The sequence below is a fragment of the Schistocerca piceifrons genome, chromosome 5 (assembly GCF_021461385.2).
Source record: "Schistocerca piceifrons isolate TAMUIC-IGC-003096 chromosome 5, iqSchPice1.1, whole genome shotgun sequence".
NCBI lineage: Eukaryota > Metazoa > Arthropoda > Insecta > Orthoptera > Acrididae > Schistocerca > Schistocerca piceifrons.
In genome coordinates, this window is record NC_060142.1 from 609997937 (window position 1) to 610016740 (window position 18804).

Below are 18804 nucleotides of genomic sequence, written 5' to 3' on the forward strand. Positions count from 1 at the left end.
GAAACAAACTTGTAGTAAAGGAGGAATATTACTAATTCTACCCTCAACAGTCTGTCTGAATTATTCACTACAAAATGCACGGACTACGTTAGCACGCCTCTCTATTCAGTCCAGACTCCCATTCACCCCTCACCCCACTTGGTATTCCCCCTAAACTCGAGCAGCATTGCAGAGGCTGTCAAACTGCATTGCAATAGCACCTGATATTTTAGATAAGCATTTTTATGAGTTAACGGGACAATGATGTGTTTATCTTTTCGTAACAAACTACTGGAGTGGACATCTTCCAGTGCGAAGACGAGAAATAAGGGGCTTCCATGAATAGTCGAGATAGAAGCCTGATCATATTTTCACTGTATCTTTGATTGCAGCATGCCAGTACGATGAGGTTACTACGAGTATCTAAACGTCTTCGTTATCTACACGAAGGCCAGTGAGTGCATATGTGGCGGTTGTGCCATTGATATCCAATTCACCGGTCTTGCTCATTCCGTGTGTATTTTGTTTCACATAACTTTCACCACATTGTCATGAGATTTCATGGACTCCGCAACACGTAACAACAGATCATCATTCACATATTCAAGACATGCAGACGTCTTGGTCTGTGAGCAGAAGAACACGTTCACCTTGTGCTATATCTTGAATCTGGAAATTTTTCAAAAAATAGGCCCTACACAGCAGAATTAACTTAGGTTTTACATGTTTTACCTGTTAGTTTTTCTTTTTTGCTCTGCAGTTTGGTTACTGGAGGTCTCTTCATAGGATGCTGTTGATACACGTTTTCCTAAATTTAGCCTTGAGCTTCATTAGTTCGTTCCGGAGACTCTCAGTGTCAGACACTAAGTGTTTTCTGCAAACTGAACCTCTTCTCTCACTCATTCTTTGCGAAGAATGGCAGCAGGTTGACGCCTCTAAGTCTAAACTGGTATGGATCGACTTTCGGTTCACACAGTGCCCTAGAAAACTAGTTTTCTTTCATCGAAATACTTCTTCATAAACCGGTAGACACTTATAGTTCTCCAGAGCCGTAATAAATACAATATGTTGATTGGAGGAGTTGCGATGCTGAATAGGCGTCACCAACCTATCTTGACCTTGAGGACACTCTAGGAATGGACTTCTCCCGTAGCTCCACATCAAAATAGATATTACAAATGCAGATAAGAGAACTTTCCCTTACAATTCCCCACAAATTTATTCTGATAATAAAAAGGTACAGTGCTATAAAGTGTTAATTACTGTCATGAGCAATCGCTAATGTTTATCAGCATGATAAATGCTGTCCAGTGAACTTCACATACTTAGAAGAAGAAACAAAGGGAAAGAAAGGACGAGAATCATAATATAACTGAAAAAAAGACGCACCGAAGGGATGGAAATCGGTAGGTATGATGTAGGGTAAGGAGGTGCAATTTCGATATGGGTACCATTCTGATTGTCGTAAGATTTCGCGTTATTTTTCAGCTTCGTGATGTTAGTAGCACTTGCCTTTTTGTGGCGTTGCACTGCGGAAGGGGTTTGCAACTTCTCCTGTATTTTTTCTGAATATACCAGTTTGTGCTGCCCGGAACACAGTTTCAATCTGCAGGAAGTTTAGTATCAGCCCTCACTCAGCTCCAATGAAAATATCCTTCTGAAAACATCCCCAAAAGTCATGTGGCTAAGCCATGTCCTCGCAGTATCCTTTCTTCCAGAAGTTCTGGTTCTGCAAGGTTCGCATGAGAATCTTTGTGAAGTTACGAAGGTAGGAGACGAGGTACTGGCAGAATTAAAGCTGTGGGGACGGGTCGTGAGTCGTGCTTGGGTAGCTCAGTCGGTAGAGCACCTGACCGCGAAAGACAAAGGTCCTTAACTCGAGTGTCGGGCCGGTATACAGTTTTAATCTGTCAGGAAGTTTCATATTAGAGTGAAAATTTCATTCTGAGGAGAGCAACCTATTTCCGAAAATTTGGAAAGCGAAGAATGTTACGTGGACCCAAGGTGTACACTAAAAGATAGCCTGTGGCGACTCGCCTTTCGCAATAACGGACGTCTTAAAACGTTGCCCTTTCGGCAATTGTCTTTCTGTAGAAGGCATTGTGCGTCGGCCAATAAGTTCGCGGAAGGCATGAGTGATGAGGAAAAACTTTTCTATCATACGTTCATGAAAGCTACGCCTTGGATGTTCTGAAACAGACAGCTAAGAAGTAGAGATCACTCACTGCTTTCAAAAATTTTTCTAGACGAGATTTCGGATTGGTAGTTAAAGAAACAAGGCTCTGACGTAAGCCCTCTTACTCGTATATATCCGAAAAGTGCGAGCTAGTAGAAGACGACTAGAGGCGTTTTTAACGCAGTCCCTCTTGGAAGAACTTAACAATAACAAAAATTAGAGTATTGGCTAGTGCTCAGCGCACGTTTTGGCCAATGGTGAGTTTATCGAAGTAGACCCTGAGCACCGCAAGCACTGGAGACAGATCTTCCATATTTACAGCTTCTAAGGCCAGACATCTGTCTCGCAGCAGACGACACTCGGATGGCAGACTTACGAGTAGACAGACGGAGTTCACTTGCAGAGCAGACTGGGGCGAGACTTGGACGGAGAAGAGCCGATCGCACTCAGATTCTTCACTGCTGGTGAGGGCGCTGATTTGGCGAAGGAGCATCGCCGACGTCCATCTGAAACACCCTATCTACTCGTCCTGATACACGCAATTATGAGCGTATCTAGCGGCGTAGGCTGGTTAGAGCGGAACGGAATTAACCTTAGCAAATTTACACTTGCGCTTCATGACGCGACTGACAGCATTACTTGCATGTAATCTGATTTTCTCTTTCCAGCACGACCATGCAATCACTGGTTTCATTTTGCGGCTGTTTTATATGGTATTAATATATCACGAAGTATATTTGCACCAACCACGTTTCCCGCGTCAAATTATCTTTGCAGTATGTACCACTGTCTTTTATTACTTAGTTTCCTGTCTCTTCCTAACGTATCCGTTGTGTGCATCATTAAAAATCTTGTAATACCCTTTACCAGTTTATCAACTGAAGGCGTAAAGTCTGTAAATTTGTGCTCACTAAGAACTTGCGTTAAAGACTGGGATTTTTCTACGTGAAGATTTTCATTTTCTGATTAATAAATCAATTTGATGACATTAGTTAACAGTAAATTACGGGAATACCGGTACCTGGATTATAATGCTGGAGCCACCTACTTCATTAATTTCATTAACTAAATCGGTTGTGTAGCGTTTATCAAGCATCTGAGTTGGGGAATCGGTCTGCCACTCAGCAGCTTCAGCTGATCCATCTCAACTCACGGTATCTGAAGTATAAGAGAGAACAATACAGGACACCATAACCCCTCGTACTTGTAGATGGTATTTACTGTACCTTAGCTGAGAAGAGAAGTCTTTAAGCTCCCATAAGATTAAGCATAACGAAGATTCTAGTGAACAACAAACGGAAGTTCTGAATCGTATAAACGACCTTTTACGCAAGTAAATTAAATGCAGAGCAGCTATGATCGTATTGGTATCCTGATATCGGCTAACTGTAGCACAAATGAGTATAATGTTACTCTGTTTTTATCGTTGGAGTTAATTCTCTCTCTCTCTCTCTCTCTCTCTCTCTCTCTCTCTCTCTCTTCCTGTCTGTAGTGTTGCTGGCCCGTCTTCTCCATTATACGCATTTGTGCCTGTGGCTTGAATACACTGCTGTAATAACGTTTTCGAGTATCTCTCTACCATTACTTGCGCGTCAATTGACAAAAGCGTTATACTCATATATACCATTCGACAAAGTATTAAACCTGAATGTTGAGCTAATAGAACTTGAACTGATTTTCTACTGTCATTTGCCAACAGCAGTAGTGAAGGGATTTAATACCGATTCATTGTGCAGAGAAAGAAAAGAGAATAAATAAATATTGAATAAAAGAACTGTAACTATGCGGAAGCTAATAACAAAGTCGTGTAATTATTGTTGCTCATAGAGGAAAATGTTTAGCTGATATCAGATTATTACAAATTCAATAAACCGCTTTGACGCAACCAGAAACGTTTGTTTGTAGAGAGTGCCTGAGGGTAGATAGAATGAGAAATTTTATGTGGGTATAAGCTATGTTAGCATAGTTTTCGATGTACGTACATAATTATAAATCGCTCAGCCCTTTTCAGCGATTATTACTCGTACGTACAATTAGAATAGCAAACAATAACATTCCATGAGAACTACGCAGAATTAACTGGCAGTTGTGTAAACAAAGTAATTGCACCACTATATCTAAGAGGCAGAAGAGGAAAAAAGGGATAAAAATGAAGGAGAAGAAGGAAAAAAGAGGAAACACCTGTAGTTGTTTAATAATGAAGAGTGCTTAAGTGTCAGGAGTTCATTCACCTGATGGAAGAAACCCTAGACCTGTAGCAAGGCCAGAATTTGTATTACACCTCTGAATGTTAAACTTCTGTCGAATTTTAGTATGCAGTATAATTTGTGAACTTGTTATTAATAATTCCGTTGAAAATAACCCGTCTTGATCTGCCTGCACGTGGGCAGAAAAGTTTAAAAAGAGAGCAAATTATTCCTTTCATGCAATCGCTTTTCAGTCTACAATAAATTTCTATGAACAGTTATTTATGACAAAATCGGTGTGAACGAAATAAAGGAGACTTTCCAGTGTTATTGGATGAAGAAGTGAAGCGAGAAACGAATGTCTATACATAATGTCATCAACATACACGTTTTCCGAACCCTCACCTTATCTGAAGGGGTGTGCTACGTCCAAAACCCCGTATGACCTTAATATGTGGTCAGTCACCACAGACTCTAACAAGTCCTTAGCATAATTCTGGCTGTTGAGCGACTGTTGCGTACTAATAACGACCCACAGCTCACCTCTGCACTATTTTAGGTGTAGGCGCACCAGAAAGCGAGATTTAAGACCTTTCTTTCACAAGCAGTCTAACGGGTAAGAGTTGTGACACTTTCGAGTGTCTACTAGAGACAATATCATGGGCCTTGCGAACCGTATATCTGAGACTGATCGAAACCTTTACATTCCACCGAAAAAATACGACACAAATACTACACGTGCATGAGTCCTTGTAACGTCCCATCCTGACTGGCTGCATTTCTATGGTTATTGCTAGCCGCAAATTTTAGTATTGGCAATCGGATATTATTTGGTCACATGGCAGGGAGACCGGTGAAGACCATAAAGGCTAGGGAAGGTGTATATCTGTGACCATGTGCCTAGCACCAACGACACGTCGTTGTATGGATTCCAGTACAGTCTGACTATATTGCAGTGCCACAGATGTTACGAATCACGTAGCTTTTAATCAGTACAGCCCAGCAACAACACTTTTAAAAATAGTCACGCTTTTGTTGATATTGCATGTTTACGTTTCAGATCTCTATTTCTTCCATCTTCAGTTATTTTTGCTCCGCAAGTGGTAAAACTGTTATCCAGTACAACTTTTATTGCCTAATTTTCTAAATAACTTCAGCAACAAGTCCGAAACGCCAGAGTAACCGACGCTGCTTCACCCGTGTCCCGTGACATACGTTGCATCTTCCGAAGTGACCAACTCAGTGTGACATTTGTAACGAGAGAAGTGCGCGTTGACGTTGCGGCCCGCATTTGACGTCTGGTATTCCCGCACCTGCGGCGAGACTTCAGCGCCGCCCGCCGGGTTTGACAGGTGTCTAGTGCTCGGTTCAGAGGTTAACAGACAGTATGGCCCGCCATCTAAGTTATTAATGGAGCTACCAGCAGACATTGTGACGCCGTCAGGCATTCAGCGGAAGTCCGAAAATATCGCGAAAGGCCCTGACACAGGTTGCGGCAGAGCTCTTTAGTTATTTATGTTTGGTGACACCAAAAGTGAGGCGAAGCCTTGACGTAATAGAAGCCGAAACTCGTTTAAAGAGTGCTGTGGACTCGAGTTCTGGAGAGTGGCTGTTTGAATCGTCCTCCGGCTGTAAGAATTTCAGTATTCCGTCGTGTCCCTGAGTCACGTAAGGCAGACTCCCGAACAGTTCAATTGAAAATGATACGATCAGTTTCCTTCCGGAACCTTTCAATCCGAGATCGCACTCATTCGATAACGGATGTAACGTTAATCCCTGAATATCTTCCCATCCATAACCGTTTCACTGCACCGCTTCGCAAGACAACGTCTTCTACACTGTAGCACCACAATTCCTAGAAAAAGACACAGGTATAACTAAGTTCTGTTGCATTTGATTTTGTTATGGCTTGTCACATAAATAACCAGAGCTGTCCTCTTACTTACTCTTGATAGTTTTCAATATTATTCAACGGTCAAGAAAATTTCAAATATTTACAGTATTACTGAAATGCAATGAGCTACATCATTTAACATTGTGAAATGTTATTATATCATAGCGCTATTAATAAATAGAATAAAAAAATTAAATTTAAGATATTCTACTAACAAACTCTTCAATGGCATAGAAGGATTTGCCTACAAACAGTTCTTTAATTCTGTTGAACTCTAACAGATTATCCTTTCCGTACTAGTTCGAAAGTTACATCAGGATAAGTTGCTGTTTATGTGTGGTACATATTTCAAGTGTAAAATCAGCATTGTTAATATGTAAGCAGTTTTCATCGAATCAATATTTTCGATGCCGGCGACTTCTTGTATAATAAACATCATAGACAATATTCCATACCACTGATATTTTTTAGTAATAACTAGTGTTAATCAGCTAATATTTCCGCACTAAGTGCGACGGTGACAACGGTAATGTTATTGTATATCACTATACGGGCTGCAGGTTGACACTGTTATTCTAGGTGGTAAGCGTTGTTCTGAACAGTAAGTGATGTACGACGCCTTTGATTAAAATTCACGAATTCCATAATTAGGCTTTAAAAGTAACTCACCACTCTCCGCCCCCCCCGCCCCCCCCCCGCCACCCGACATCCTGTTACCAACAATCGGTCGTCCTCAGAACTATCCCAGTTCAGTCTAGCAATCCCGAATACTACAAATTCGATATTCATATTCGACGACTTCAGTAAATTTTGCGTCCTTCTCTACCCATTATTACCTCTCTCCCACGCGCTGGAACAGTCGCTAACCAGTCCAGGAAGAAAGGAACCTAAAACATTGCACTAGTGTCAGCAGTTTACTCCTTTTATGGTACCCCAGAACTAGATCAGATGTCACCCAGTTCCCAGCTATGTTTGAAACCTAGCTACATTTTATCAAAGAATTACATTTCAAATCAATCAGAGATAAATAATAAATAGTAATTCTTTAATTCATAATGCCAAAAGGAATTGTTTATTTCTATCCAAGAATAGTGAGCCTTGCTAAAATCAAGTTTAAAAACTCAACTTATGCGTAAATGTCTTAAATATAATACTACGCCTGACCTACATTGAAAGAATACAAAACACATCAATCCAAATTCCATTCTGTTAAAACAGTCAAACTGGTAGAAACCTATCGACAAAAAATTATCTTCGAAACGAGGCTAGTAAGTGAAATAGAGAAAATTAAAAAAAAACATAGCAAAGATATAATAACTGTGACTAGTAATAATACTAAACTGATTGCTGGAAGGACGAAAACCGCCAAAGTGGCTAAAGATAACATGTCATTATCAGAAACGATATGACAGTAACGAAAAATTAACTTTTTTTCGTAAAAACGCAATCTGTGTAAAACCATAAGATACCACAATGAGTTTCCAAACGAAAGTTGGAAAGCTAACAGACAAACTATTATTTAGTTCATTCCAAAAGAAAAAGAATATCTAAATGTGATGAATCTACAATTATACAGGCCAACACTGATTTTCCTTTTCTGAGTAAGATAACGGTTTTATATCCACTTCGTTCGACTGAATCCAATAATATCATTATTTTTGTCTTCAACTAGCATTGAGGAAAAGTGTCAAGAAATATGTTTCAGTGGACGGGTTTGTTTTGGTCTATTTGTTGAGCTGTAACCATCTGAGAAGAAAGTGTCTGAACAGTATAAATACATTTTGTTACATTTTTGGATATTTTATGATCGCCACATAGAGATGAACATAACTTTCTTTGTTAAAAGTGTTTCTTCTGACTATTTCGACTTGAAACTTAGGGACCAGGATATATCATGGGCTCCTCATAGAATGTGTAACGTCTGAGTTTGCAGAGTTACGAAAATGGTCAAAGGAAAAGTCTCTTAGTTTTGGAATTCCAGTGGTGTGAAGTTCACCAAAGAACCGCCAGGGTGACTTTTGATTCTGCATTTTCAAAGCAAAAACTTCTATACCATAAACAAAATAGGAATAATTTATCCTGGAGCCTACTACAACACCAGTACCACATGATCCTGGTGATCCTGTGCCTATCTATCCTTCGAACTTTCAGGTACTGCACTCCGAATCATGTTGTAAATCGGGAGAGCCTTCTGAACATTATGATTGATCAGTTACACAAGACATGCCCCAGTCGTTCACATAAACTGAGCTAAACGATTTGGTCAGAGATTTAAGCATCCCAGAGGGTACTTCAGAACTCCTACCTTTAAGGCTGAAACAAAGGAACCTACTAGCTCCAGGATTAAGTGCATCATTTTACAGACACGGGGAGGAAGACTCGAACAGTATTTTGGGCAGGAAGACTCTTTACTGCGTTGACATTCCAAACCACAGTAACAAGTTAGGAGCACAATTCAACAGAGATGACTGGAGACTCTTCATTGATTAAAGTAATAGAGGTTTAAGAAGTGTGTTGCTACATAACAGCACCATTCTAGCAACAGCCCCAGTCGCTCACTCTGTCCATCTCAAGGATAGAATCTGCATCTGCTACTCGAAGAGGTAGATTACAGTGAATATAGCGATTATTATCTACTGTGATTTGAAGGTTTTATGTATGTTCTAAAGAGGACAAGAGAGCTATACCAAGTACCCATGTTGGATCATTGAATGCGACAACCGAGACAGGAAGAGCAGTTGGACAACACGAGAACGGCCATATTCTAGGATCCAAGAACATCGTCAGGAAGAACTTAACAGTGCCTTAGAAAGTTGCGCTACCGCGCTTCCGTATTAGATTGGGGCTAATGAAGCAATTTACAAAGGCATTTGATAAAAATGGAAGTTGTTTAAGACACCTAGCCAATAAGCTTCCTGCGTTCTCAGAGGAAAAAGTCAAAGAGGGTTGTGTTTGTAAAGTAGCAGATCAGGAAACCAAGTAAATATAAAATTTTTGCACAGTTGAAACTGCATTATATGAGCGTCTCAATTAAACCTGTTGTTAACAACATCAAATTTCCATCTTACAAACTGAGCAAAAGTAAGTAAGTAGCGTATAGTTGAATGGACAACCTTTGAGAAATAATAATAGTTACCTTCTGGCCGCACAGTACATGACACCGGAATTCCAAGTGATGCAAACTACTCTTTTTTAGACACTAAAAATCTGCATACAATCATTCCCTTAAAAATACGTTTGACAGAGCCATGGTGTATTAGCCATAGCACAAAGAAATATTGGAACAATGAGAGAGAGAGAGAGCGAGAGTTTGTGAAACGAGCAAATAAACTTTAAATAGAAATAATGTTACGAAGTGTTTTCTACATTCATATGATTTTACCAATTGTTCTATATTTTTTCTTATTTTCAAAGCGTCTTTAATATAGTTAACAACACGACTTCTTCATATCAGTGTATCGTGAACTAAGATGTTACTGACAAGTGTATGTATACAATGTCGTGTTTTCGTAGCTTCTATGGGATGGTTTTGAGAAGAAAATTATAAGCAACAACTCACGGCATGGTACATGGAGAAAATACTTATCGATCTACTGTGTGTGTACATAATGTCTCGTTGGTATTACAGTTTTGTTGTAGCACTGTTTTGAATGTTTTCAGGCAGTTTTAACGCGGTATGCCGACTGTGGAAGCAAGTGTCTAGCTTGTGTTCAGAACCTGCTGCGACACGACGCCCCGTAAAGCGGAGTACTGGACTGCAATCGGGTGCCGGACTACTAGCGACGTCGGTTTGACAACAGGATGACAGTATGAGCTAATATGCATCGCCATGACTGCCACTACGGTCATGCTTTACATAATATTTGCCCCCAGCGCAAAGACACGTTCTTCCATACGCTTTACCTGGAAACGTATTCAGCCTCATAATTCGCTCAGGCAGTCGACAGGGGGTGATCTTTCAGAATTCTAGCTAACGGCTTCGAGTATTTGAGCAGTTAGGGTAGATCACATAACTAATGAGGAAGTATTGAATAGGATTGGGGAGAAGAGAAGTTTGTGGCACAACTTGACTAGAAGAAGGGATCGGTTGGTAGGACAAGTTCTGAGGCACCAAGGGATCACCAGTTTAGTATTGGAGGGCTGCGTGGAGGGTAAAAATCGTAGAGGGATACCAAGAGATGAATACACTAAGCAGATACAGAAGGATGAAGGTTGCAGTAGGTACTGGGAGATGAAGAAGCTTGCACAGGATGGAGTAGCATGGAGAGCTGCATCAAACCAGTCTCAGGACTGAAGACCACAACAACAACAACAATAATAACAGATATTAAACAACTTCCTGTTAGGTCTTCAGATACTTTATGATGTTTCTTTACCTGCTACATGTACTGGAGGTGGGTTTTAAACTTTCGTGTAGAGGTCGCTCTGGTAACAGTGGCAACTAATGGCTCTTACGACTCCCAGCTCGCACTGGCTGATCAGAAGTTGATGACAGATTCCATGCTATATTACACAGTAGCCGCAATCATCGTTTGCTCATGTGGTCTGCGCAAAGTTTATTTTAAGTTCTTAGTAAAGTTTCTTTACGTCCAAGATTCAGTTATGCCAGTAGTGTGTCATCCACTATTACGCCCTACTTTGGTATTATTGCAGTTCACTATTTCCGCCTGATGATGGTTATTACTCCTATTTTCTAAACACCTGAAACCAAAATAACACTGTAAATCGAAGGTGTCAGCTTTTAATACATTGATTCACTCCTGTGTTCATAATGTACTCACGGACAATGTTTGTCGATTGCTTACAGTATGCTGCCGATTACGTTTCATACATCCCACGTAAGGTTACTAGTAGGGCAAAATGACACAAGTAAAAATAAATATTACTACGTTTTAGTTTTACTGAACTAATACAGAAATGTTGAAACTTACATCCTAACTTATTTATTCTGAAAAGAACGGTTTTTCAGAATTAAAAATTATAAAATATTGATTATTTTATTAAATATGAAATGGGGAAGGTACTTTCTTTCTGAAGAACGTGAAAGGAGCATCTTTTTCTTTAGCCATTTCTAGCACTATCTTTTCACCAGAAGGGTAGTGGTAAAATGGATGTTCGGTTCCTTGTGTTCTCCTCCACTATTTTATCAATTTCCTCTCCCTCAGTTTTCGGTCTTCCTTTGATGGTCATTCGTTTTCGTCAACAAGATGCATTAAATGATTTTCGGAAGACTTAACAAATTAAGTGTAATCCATTTAAGAAACAGACTGTTTCGAGGAACTAAAACCAATTTTCCCTTTATTCTACTTCATATAACAGGAATCAGAACACTGTTGAAGACAATGAACACCGATTTAGAGGAACTCAAGCAAAATCCACCATGCTAAAATTTCCTTGGTGGAGTCATACTCAGCTGCTCGGAAACCATTTTCTTATGGCTGCTCTTGATTCATAGACGTTATTCTAAAAATAGGGAGTAAATGAGATTTGTTTCGCAGAATGGACTGCATGATATACAGTCGGTTTCCATATAGAGTTCAAGGTATTTTGCGAACGAATGCAGACTGAACAGTTGTGGCCTATATGAGTCGAGGTGTTGCTAGAGATTGTAACCGAAACATGTTACCTCCAGCAGAACGAAAATAAATGGCAATTTGCACGGTTATTTACTATTTTTTATGTCAAATACAATAGCCAGAGCTCAAACATGTTGCCTATTTTTCATAATTTATATTTAGTTAATGTGCGAAATTATAAAACATTTGTTTCATAGTTGGTAACTTAATAAACCATGACATAGTGAGGCGATAAGAACGTTGGTGCTGATTTTTTCAAACCACCTTTCTTATATTAGGTTCATGTCAGCGAACGCAAGTTGTAAGCCACGCTCCTAGTTAATTTTTTTATTGTAATTTAATTGCTGCAGCAGGTTTCCTTGATGCTTTTGTACGGCTTAGCGGGAACTATTGCAGATGTCTTTATTAAACAGCTAGAAAAGACTTTTCTCAAGGCGAATCCAGAAAATGTTAACAACATGGTATACTACAAAAGATACGTTGATAGCTCATTTATGCTTTACAAAAAGAACAATACGCAAATAGAAGCCTGGTCAAGAAAATAAGCAGTACGCATGCCACGATTAAATTCACGACGGAACATGAAGAAGACGGAAAAATTAGTTTTCTAGATCCAACAACACACAACAAAAATGGCAGACGTGCATTTCAACTATACAGTAAACAGACATGTACGGATGTTATTATCAGCACCCACTCTAACAATCTTACGTCAGAAGCATGCATGCTTTTATTCTGTGTTGCGTAGAATAATACAGCTTTCACCGAAGGAAAATCAATTGGAGAACGAACATGACTCGGACACAATACATACGACAAAATTAAGAAGAATATCAAGAAGAGAAATGGACGGCATGTACAGATACAAGAACGCGAATAGGGATTCATAGAAAAATCTCCATATTGAATTAATTACATATTCTGTACAAAGGGAGGTCAAACCGTGTTCAGGACAGCAGATAACATAAAAGCACGAGTGCGTGGTACCTTGCCACAGAGAAGTAATGAATGTGGGAAATCTGGGTTCGTCTCAATATCGCGCCGTAATTAATTGTAATGAACGCTGGTGTGGCCAGAGAAGCAGGTCCTTTGACTTGAGATTCAAAGAACACACCTACGCCGGCCATAAAACAGTGTTAAGTATACATATGAACAAGGAAGGACATAATGTTGGTAGCAGAAGCAAAATACATTTACAAAAGGAGGGACATGATATTGGTAACAGAGGCAAACAATTAAAAAATTTACGTAATGTTAAGAAAAGTAGACGGTTAGACATTTCAGAAGAACCGGAGATTTATGTCACGAAACGAAAAAAACCAGCTAAACCCCTCAAAGAACAAAATAAGTTTCCAACTAATACACTCTTTAATATTTACGACAATTTACTGATCTGAGATGGTCGCTGTATCCTACATGCATGCTCAGCTGATCATGGGACGTTCGTGTACGTGAGCTGCACCGTGCTGTCCGGGCCGCATCTGCGCTTTCTAACATCTATTCAGCAAACGCAAACACTTCGCTGCTGGAAGGAGAGCGCCAGATGCAACAAGGAGCTGCCCTGGTCGTCCTTTCCGTATCATCTCTCCTAAGCTCATCTACGGTGGGCAAACATCTAGCAGTCCGAAGTGCAGCGCCACCGGCCACCGAATAATGTCTTTTTTACTGTAAAGACCTCAGTTGATTCTACAAGGTTTTTATTTTTTTAGCTACAGGACGGGCGCTTGTAACACAAATGGTAGAGAAGGAGAAGTAATCTTGGATATCTGTAATACCCCGATTTCTGCTTTTATTATATGTTGACACGTGTGAACACTTGTTGATCAAACACCACCCATGAGTACGAACAATTTCGTGTTAATACCACTTTTCTACGTTCACAGATCGACCTATTGGAAAGAGTTGTTTCAAGTTTTAATTTAACAGTTTCTGTTCCCTACCGTACAGCCTGAAGGTGGCCTTTGAAGACTTACACCGGTTATTATTGGATCACAAAAAATTGATTGCTTCAAAACTAAAGAAAATTAAAGCTTACGATAAGTCAACTCACTACGTCATTCTTTCAAATATCTTCTGTTACGCATTATGTTACTAAAGAAATAACCAAAATTATTTACATCGTTTACTTCACGGTCCATAATGGTGTTACGTTAACTGTTTTGCACCATCGCTTGTGGGTAACACAACATAACGATAAATGAAAACACAGTACTGTGTAAGTTCTAAAAGGTTAATGTACTGAGTTAATCGGTTTCCAGCTTGCAAGGCCATCATCAGGCTTTTAGAGCAAACCAGAAACCAGTTAACAAATTAATCTTATAGATAATACGCAACTTTGGAATTTGCAGTCAGCCCAAGACGGTTAAACTATAGTAACAGATCGTGCTTTTTATTTGCAATCATGGTGTTACATTTGTAAAAAATGTAACTTGCCTAACTCCTCAGCACTTTCTTTTACTCTCAATCCATATTTTGTAATCAACTGTTTATTCCACTGAAGTAGATCATCGTTCCTCATCGTCTGAGAGGAAACTGCATCGTACGTATCGGTTCACTCTCAACGTTAATCTTAATGCCGAAATAACATTAGAAAATAAGCAACATAAATAAACATCATTTAAAACGGTAATACATCAGAACCACGGAAGAGGATTGCATTCAGCAACGGAAATCAAATGCTCGATGACACAAGTAGAAACTTACTGGAATGCAAAAACAGTGATAACAAGAGAGCTTTTTGAATTAGCTATCGTCATGATTAAACTATAATCAATAATTTATTGTACACTATGTGATCAAAAGTATCCAGACACCCCCAGAAACATACGTTTTTCATATTAAGTGCATTTTGCTGCCACCTACTGCCAGGTAGTACATATCAGCGAACTGACTAGTCATTAGACACCGTGAGAGAGCAGAATGGGGCCATCAGCGGAACTCACGGACTTCGAACTTGATCAGGTGATTGGGTGTCACTTGTGTCATACGTCTGTACGCGAGATTTCCACACTCCTAAACATCCCTAGATCCAGTGTTTCCGATGTGATAATGAAGTGGAAACGTGAACGGACACATACAGCACAAAACCGTACTGGCTCGTCTCTTGATTGACAGAGACCGCCAACAGTTGAAGAGGGTCGTAATGTATAATAGGCAGTCATCTACCCCCACCATCACACAGGAACTCCAAACTGCATCACGATCCACTGCAAGTACTATGACAGTTAGGCAGGAGGTCAAAAAACTTGGATTTCATGGTCGAGCAGATGCTCGTAAGCCACAAATCACGCGGTAAATGCCAAACGACGCCTCGCTTGGTGTAAGGAGCGTAAACATTGGACGATTGAACAATGGAAAAACGTTGTGTGGAGTGACGAATCACGGTACAGAATGTGGCGATCCGATGGCAGGGTGTGGTTATGGCGAATGCCCGGTGAACGTCACCTGCCAGCGTGTGTAGTGCCAACAGCAAAATTCGGAGGCGGTGACGTTACGTTGTGGTCGTGTTTTTCATGGAGAGGGCTTGGACACTATCACAGCATTAATGTTTTAAACACCTTCTTGCATTCCACTGTTGAAGAGCAATTCGGGGATGGTGATTGCATCTTTCAACACGATCGAGTTCCTGTTCATAATGCACGGCGTCTGGCGGAGTGGTTACATGACAATAATATCCCTGTAATGGACTGGCCTGCACAGAGTCCTAACCTGAATGCTATAGAACACCTTTGGGACGTTTGGAACGCCGACTTCGTGCCAGACCTCACCGACCGACATCGATACCTTCCAGCACCTGACTGAACGTATGTCTGCGATAGTGGAAGCTGTCATAAAGGTTATGGGGTGGGCCAACACCATATTAAATTCCGGCATTACCGATGGAGGGCGCCACGAACTTGTCAGTCATTTTCAGCTAGGTGTCCGGATACTTTTGATCACATATTGTATGTCTGGTATGTAACTTTCAGGTGTACTTGTAGTCTTATTTTTTTACAGTTCGGTGTTAAATCATCTTCAGGCCCCTATGCGATACCAAGTGGTCAAGTGTATTCCGAGAAATAGTCGTTACTCAACTCGCAGATGTACAGCATGTCTACTAGTCTTAATATTCTTTCTTGCTGTGCTATGAACGACGGCATAACGATGATTACCTGGTATCAGCACGATCACTTTGCATCATGGAAGGGTCTAAAGAAAGTGTAAGGTAACTTGCCTGTGAAACCTTGGAAAAATAAGAACTATTTTCATAAAGTTTACATGGCCCTTACTGAAATACGCGTGTTTAGCATTTGACGTGCCACTAAGGCACAAATATATTAGGACACGTATTTATAAAACAATTCTTAAAATGGTCATTATACCGGATGATCAAAAAGTCACTATAAATTTGAAAACTTAATAAACCACCCAATATTGTAGATAGAGAGGTAAAAATTGACACACATCCTTGGAATGACATGGGGTTTTATTAGAACTCAAAAAAAACCAAAGTTAACAAAATGTCCGGCAGATGGCGCCGGACAGCGAAATGCCAGTGACTGCGCATGACAATAGTGTATAAAAGGAGTTGCAATGAGAGAGAGAATCAGATGCGCCACCAGTGGCAGCATGTTGACGTTGTAGTGAAGCTGTATTATCGGAATGGGGTATGTGCTAGTTCAGCGTTTCGATCCTATCACCATAGGAAGGGGATTCGAACGGGTAAAGGTCCGTTGACAAATGCAGCTGGGGCGAAAATGATTTCGAAGTTGTTTAGATGATAGACCCCGTAGTGGCCCACCGAGCACAAGGCGTAATGCTGCTGAGGCAGTTCAGGAAGAAATGGAGACTGTAGCGGGTTCGTCTATGCTCGGGGAAGTCAGCGCCCGTGCAGTCGCACGTCGCACCGGCATTCCATACACTCTGAGGCGTACCCTCCGATGCTATCCGTACAAAATCCATGGGCATCATGAACTGTTACCTGGCGATTTAGTGAAGCGGAGGGTATTTGCTGTGTGGACGTTTCAAAGATGGCGGAAGATGACGATTGGTTGAGTAACCTGTTGTGGACCGACGAAGCTCATTTCACGCTCCGCGTGTCTGTCAACGCCTGCAACTGCAGAATTTGGGCTACCGAAAATCCTAGAAATGCCGTGGAAACCCCACTGCACGACGAGAAAGTCACGGTATGGGTTGCATTTACCACATATACCGTTATCGGGCATTTTTTATTCGAGGAAATGCGTGATTCTGATTTTGTAACTGCTACCGTCACGGGTGAGAGGTACGCCGATATGTTACAGAATCGCATCAACCCAGCGTGGCTCATAAATACCTGTTGGAACGTACGATGTTTATGCAGGATGGCGCTCTACCCCATATTGCCAGACGCGTGAAAGATCTCTTGCGCGCGTCGTTTGGTGATGATCGTCTGCTCAGCCGCCAATTTCGTCATGCTTGGCCTCCCAGGTCCCCAGACAGTCCGTGGGATTATTGGCTTTGGGGTTGCCTGAAGTCGCGAGTGTATCGTGATCGACCGATATCTCTAGGGATGCTGAAAGACAACATCCGACGCCAATGCCTCACCATAACTACGGACATGCTTTACAGTGCTGTTCACAACATTATTCCTCGACTTCAGCTATTGTTGAGGAATAATGGTGGACATATTGAGCATTTCCTGTAAAGAACATCATCTTTGCTTTGTCTTACTTTGTTATGCTAATTATTGTTATTCTGATCAGATGAAGCGCCATCTGTCGGACATTTTTTGAACTTTTGTATTTTTTGGTTATAATAAAACCCCATGTCATTCCAAGCACGTGTGTCAATTTGTACCTATCTACATTATTCCGTAATTTATTCTGTTTTAAAATTTATACTGACTTTTTGATCACCCGTTAGATCGAAACCGATAATCATTTGCGACCACAGACGTGAAGAAAAGGAGATTTAAAATTCGTGAACTCTTAGTAGGATGTAAAATGTAGGAGAAAAGGAGAGTATTTTTCTGCAGATTTTGATACACAATTAATCTCTCTAGTCCCCATACTGTGTATATTACAGGTTTTTCTGCATATCAATCAATTACATGTTCTGTTTACTGGTGAATACTTGGAATCCATGCATTAACAAACTATCTCTCTTAGATCTTCGAAACTGTAAGTACACACTAACAATACTTCTGTCCAAAATGTATACTACAATCACGTCATTTCAGTCACAAGTTTTTATTGTAGAAATATTTACATTTGATAATAAAAATCGTGTTAAATTTATTGTAAATAATCAGTGTTCACTTGACTTTCTAGGGGCAGTGCGTTAGTGTCTGTGGTCTAATTTCCTCCAAATAGTTCCTGGAACGTCCCAGAAACATATCTAACCTGTATCCGAAATAATTTTTATGTATAAAATAAACTTGCAGATAACGTAATTCTCAGAAAATCCAGTCCGAAGTTTTATTTGATCTATGATTCATCTTGTCGTTTGTATCGCATTCCAGCTGCATAAGCTTCTTGGATTAAATGTTTCCGATATTTTCTCTCCCCTTTCCTGTTTCTTCTTGTTATTCTGTCTTACTTTTTGGCTCAAGGACCCACTTTCGGCTTTGGCCACTCTCATGGAATGAACTGCCATCAACGATTATCTCATACTAACCCAATAAAACAGTCTTACGAACTGTAAAACTTACCACCAGTGCCAAAACACTTTCCCGAGGCATGACAGCTTTTGAGAATGTCAAAATAGCAAAAAATCATACTACAAAAAGTTTATCCCCAAAATAAGACCCGCAAACCAAAACTAAGCAAGGGACAACTTAAAAAACACATATTTGTAACGGGGCTGCAAACTCAAAAAAGAGTTTTATATCTTCCTCACATGGGAGTCTGATGATAAAGCTTGACGTGTGAAAACATCGGAATCACGAATGTAGCGGTTCACTGAGAGATCTTCAAATTTGTTTCTAAATAACCTCCTGATGTTCAAATCAGTTATTTTAATCACTATACTGTT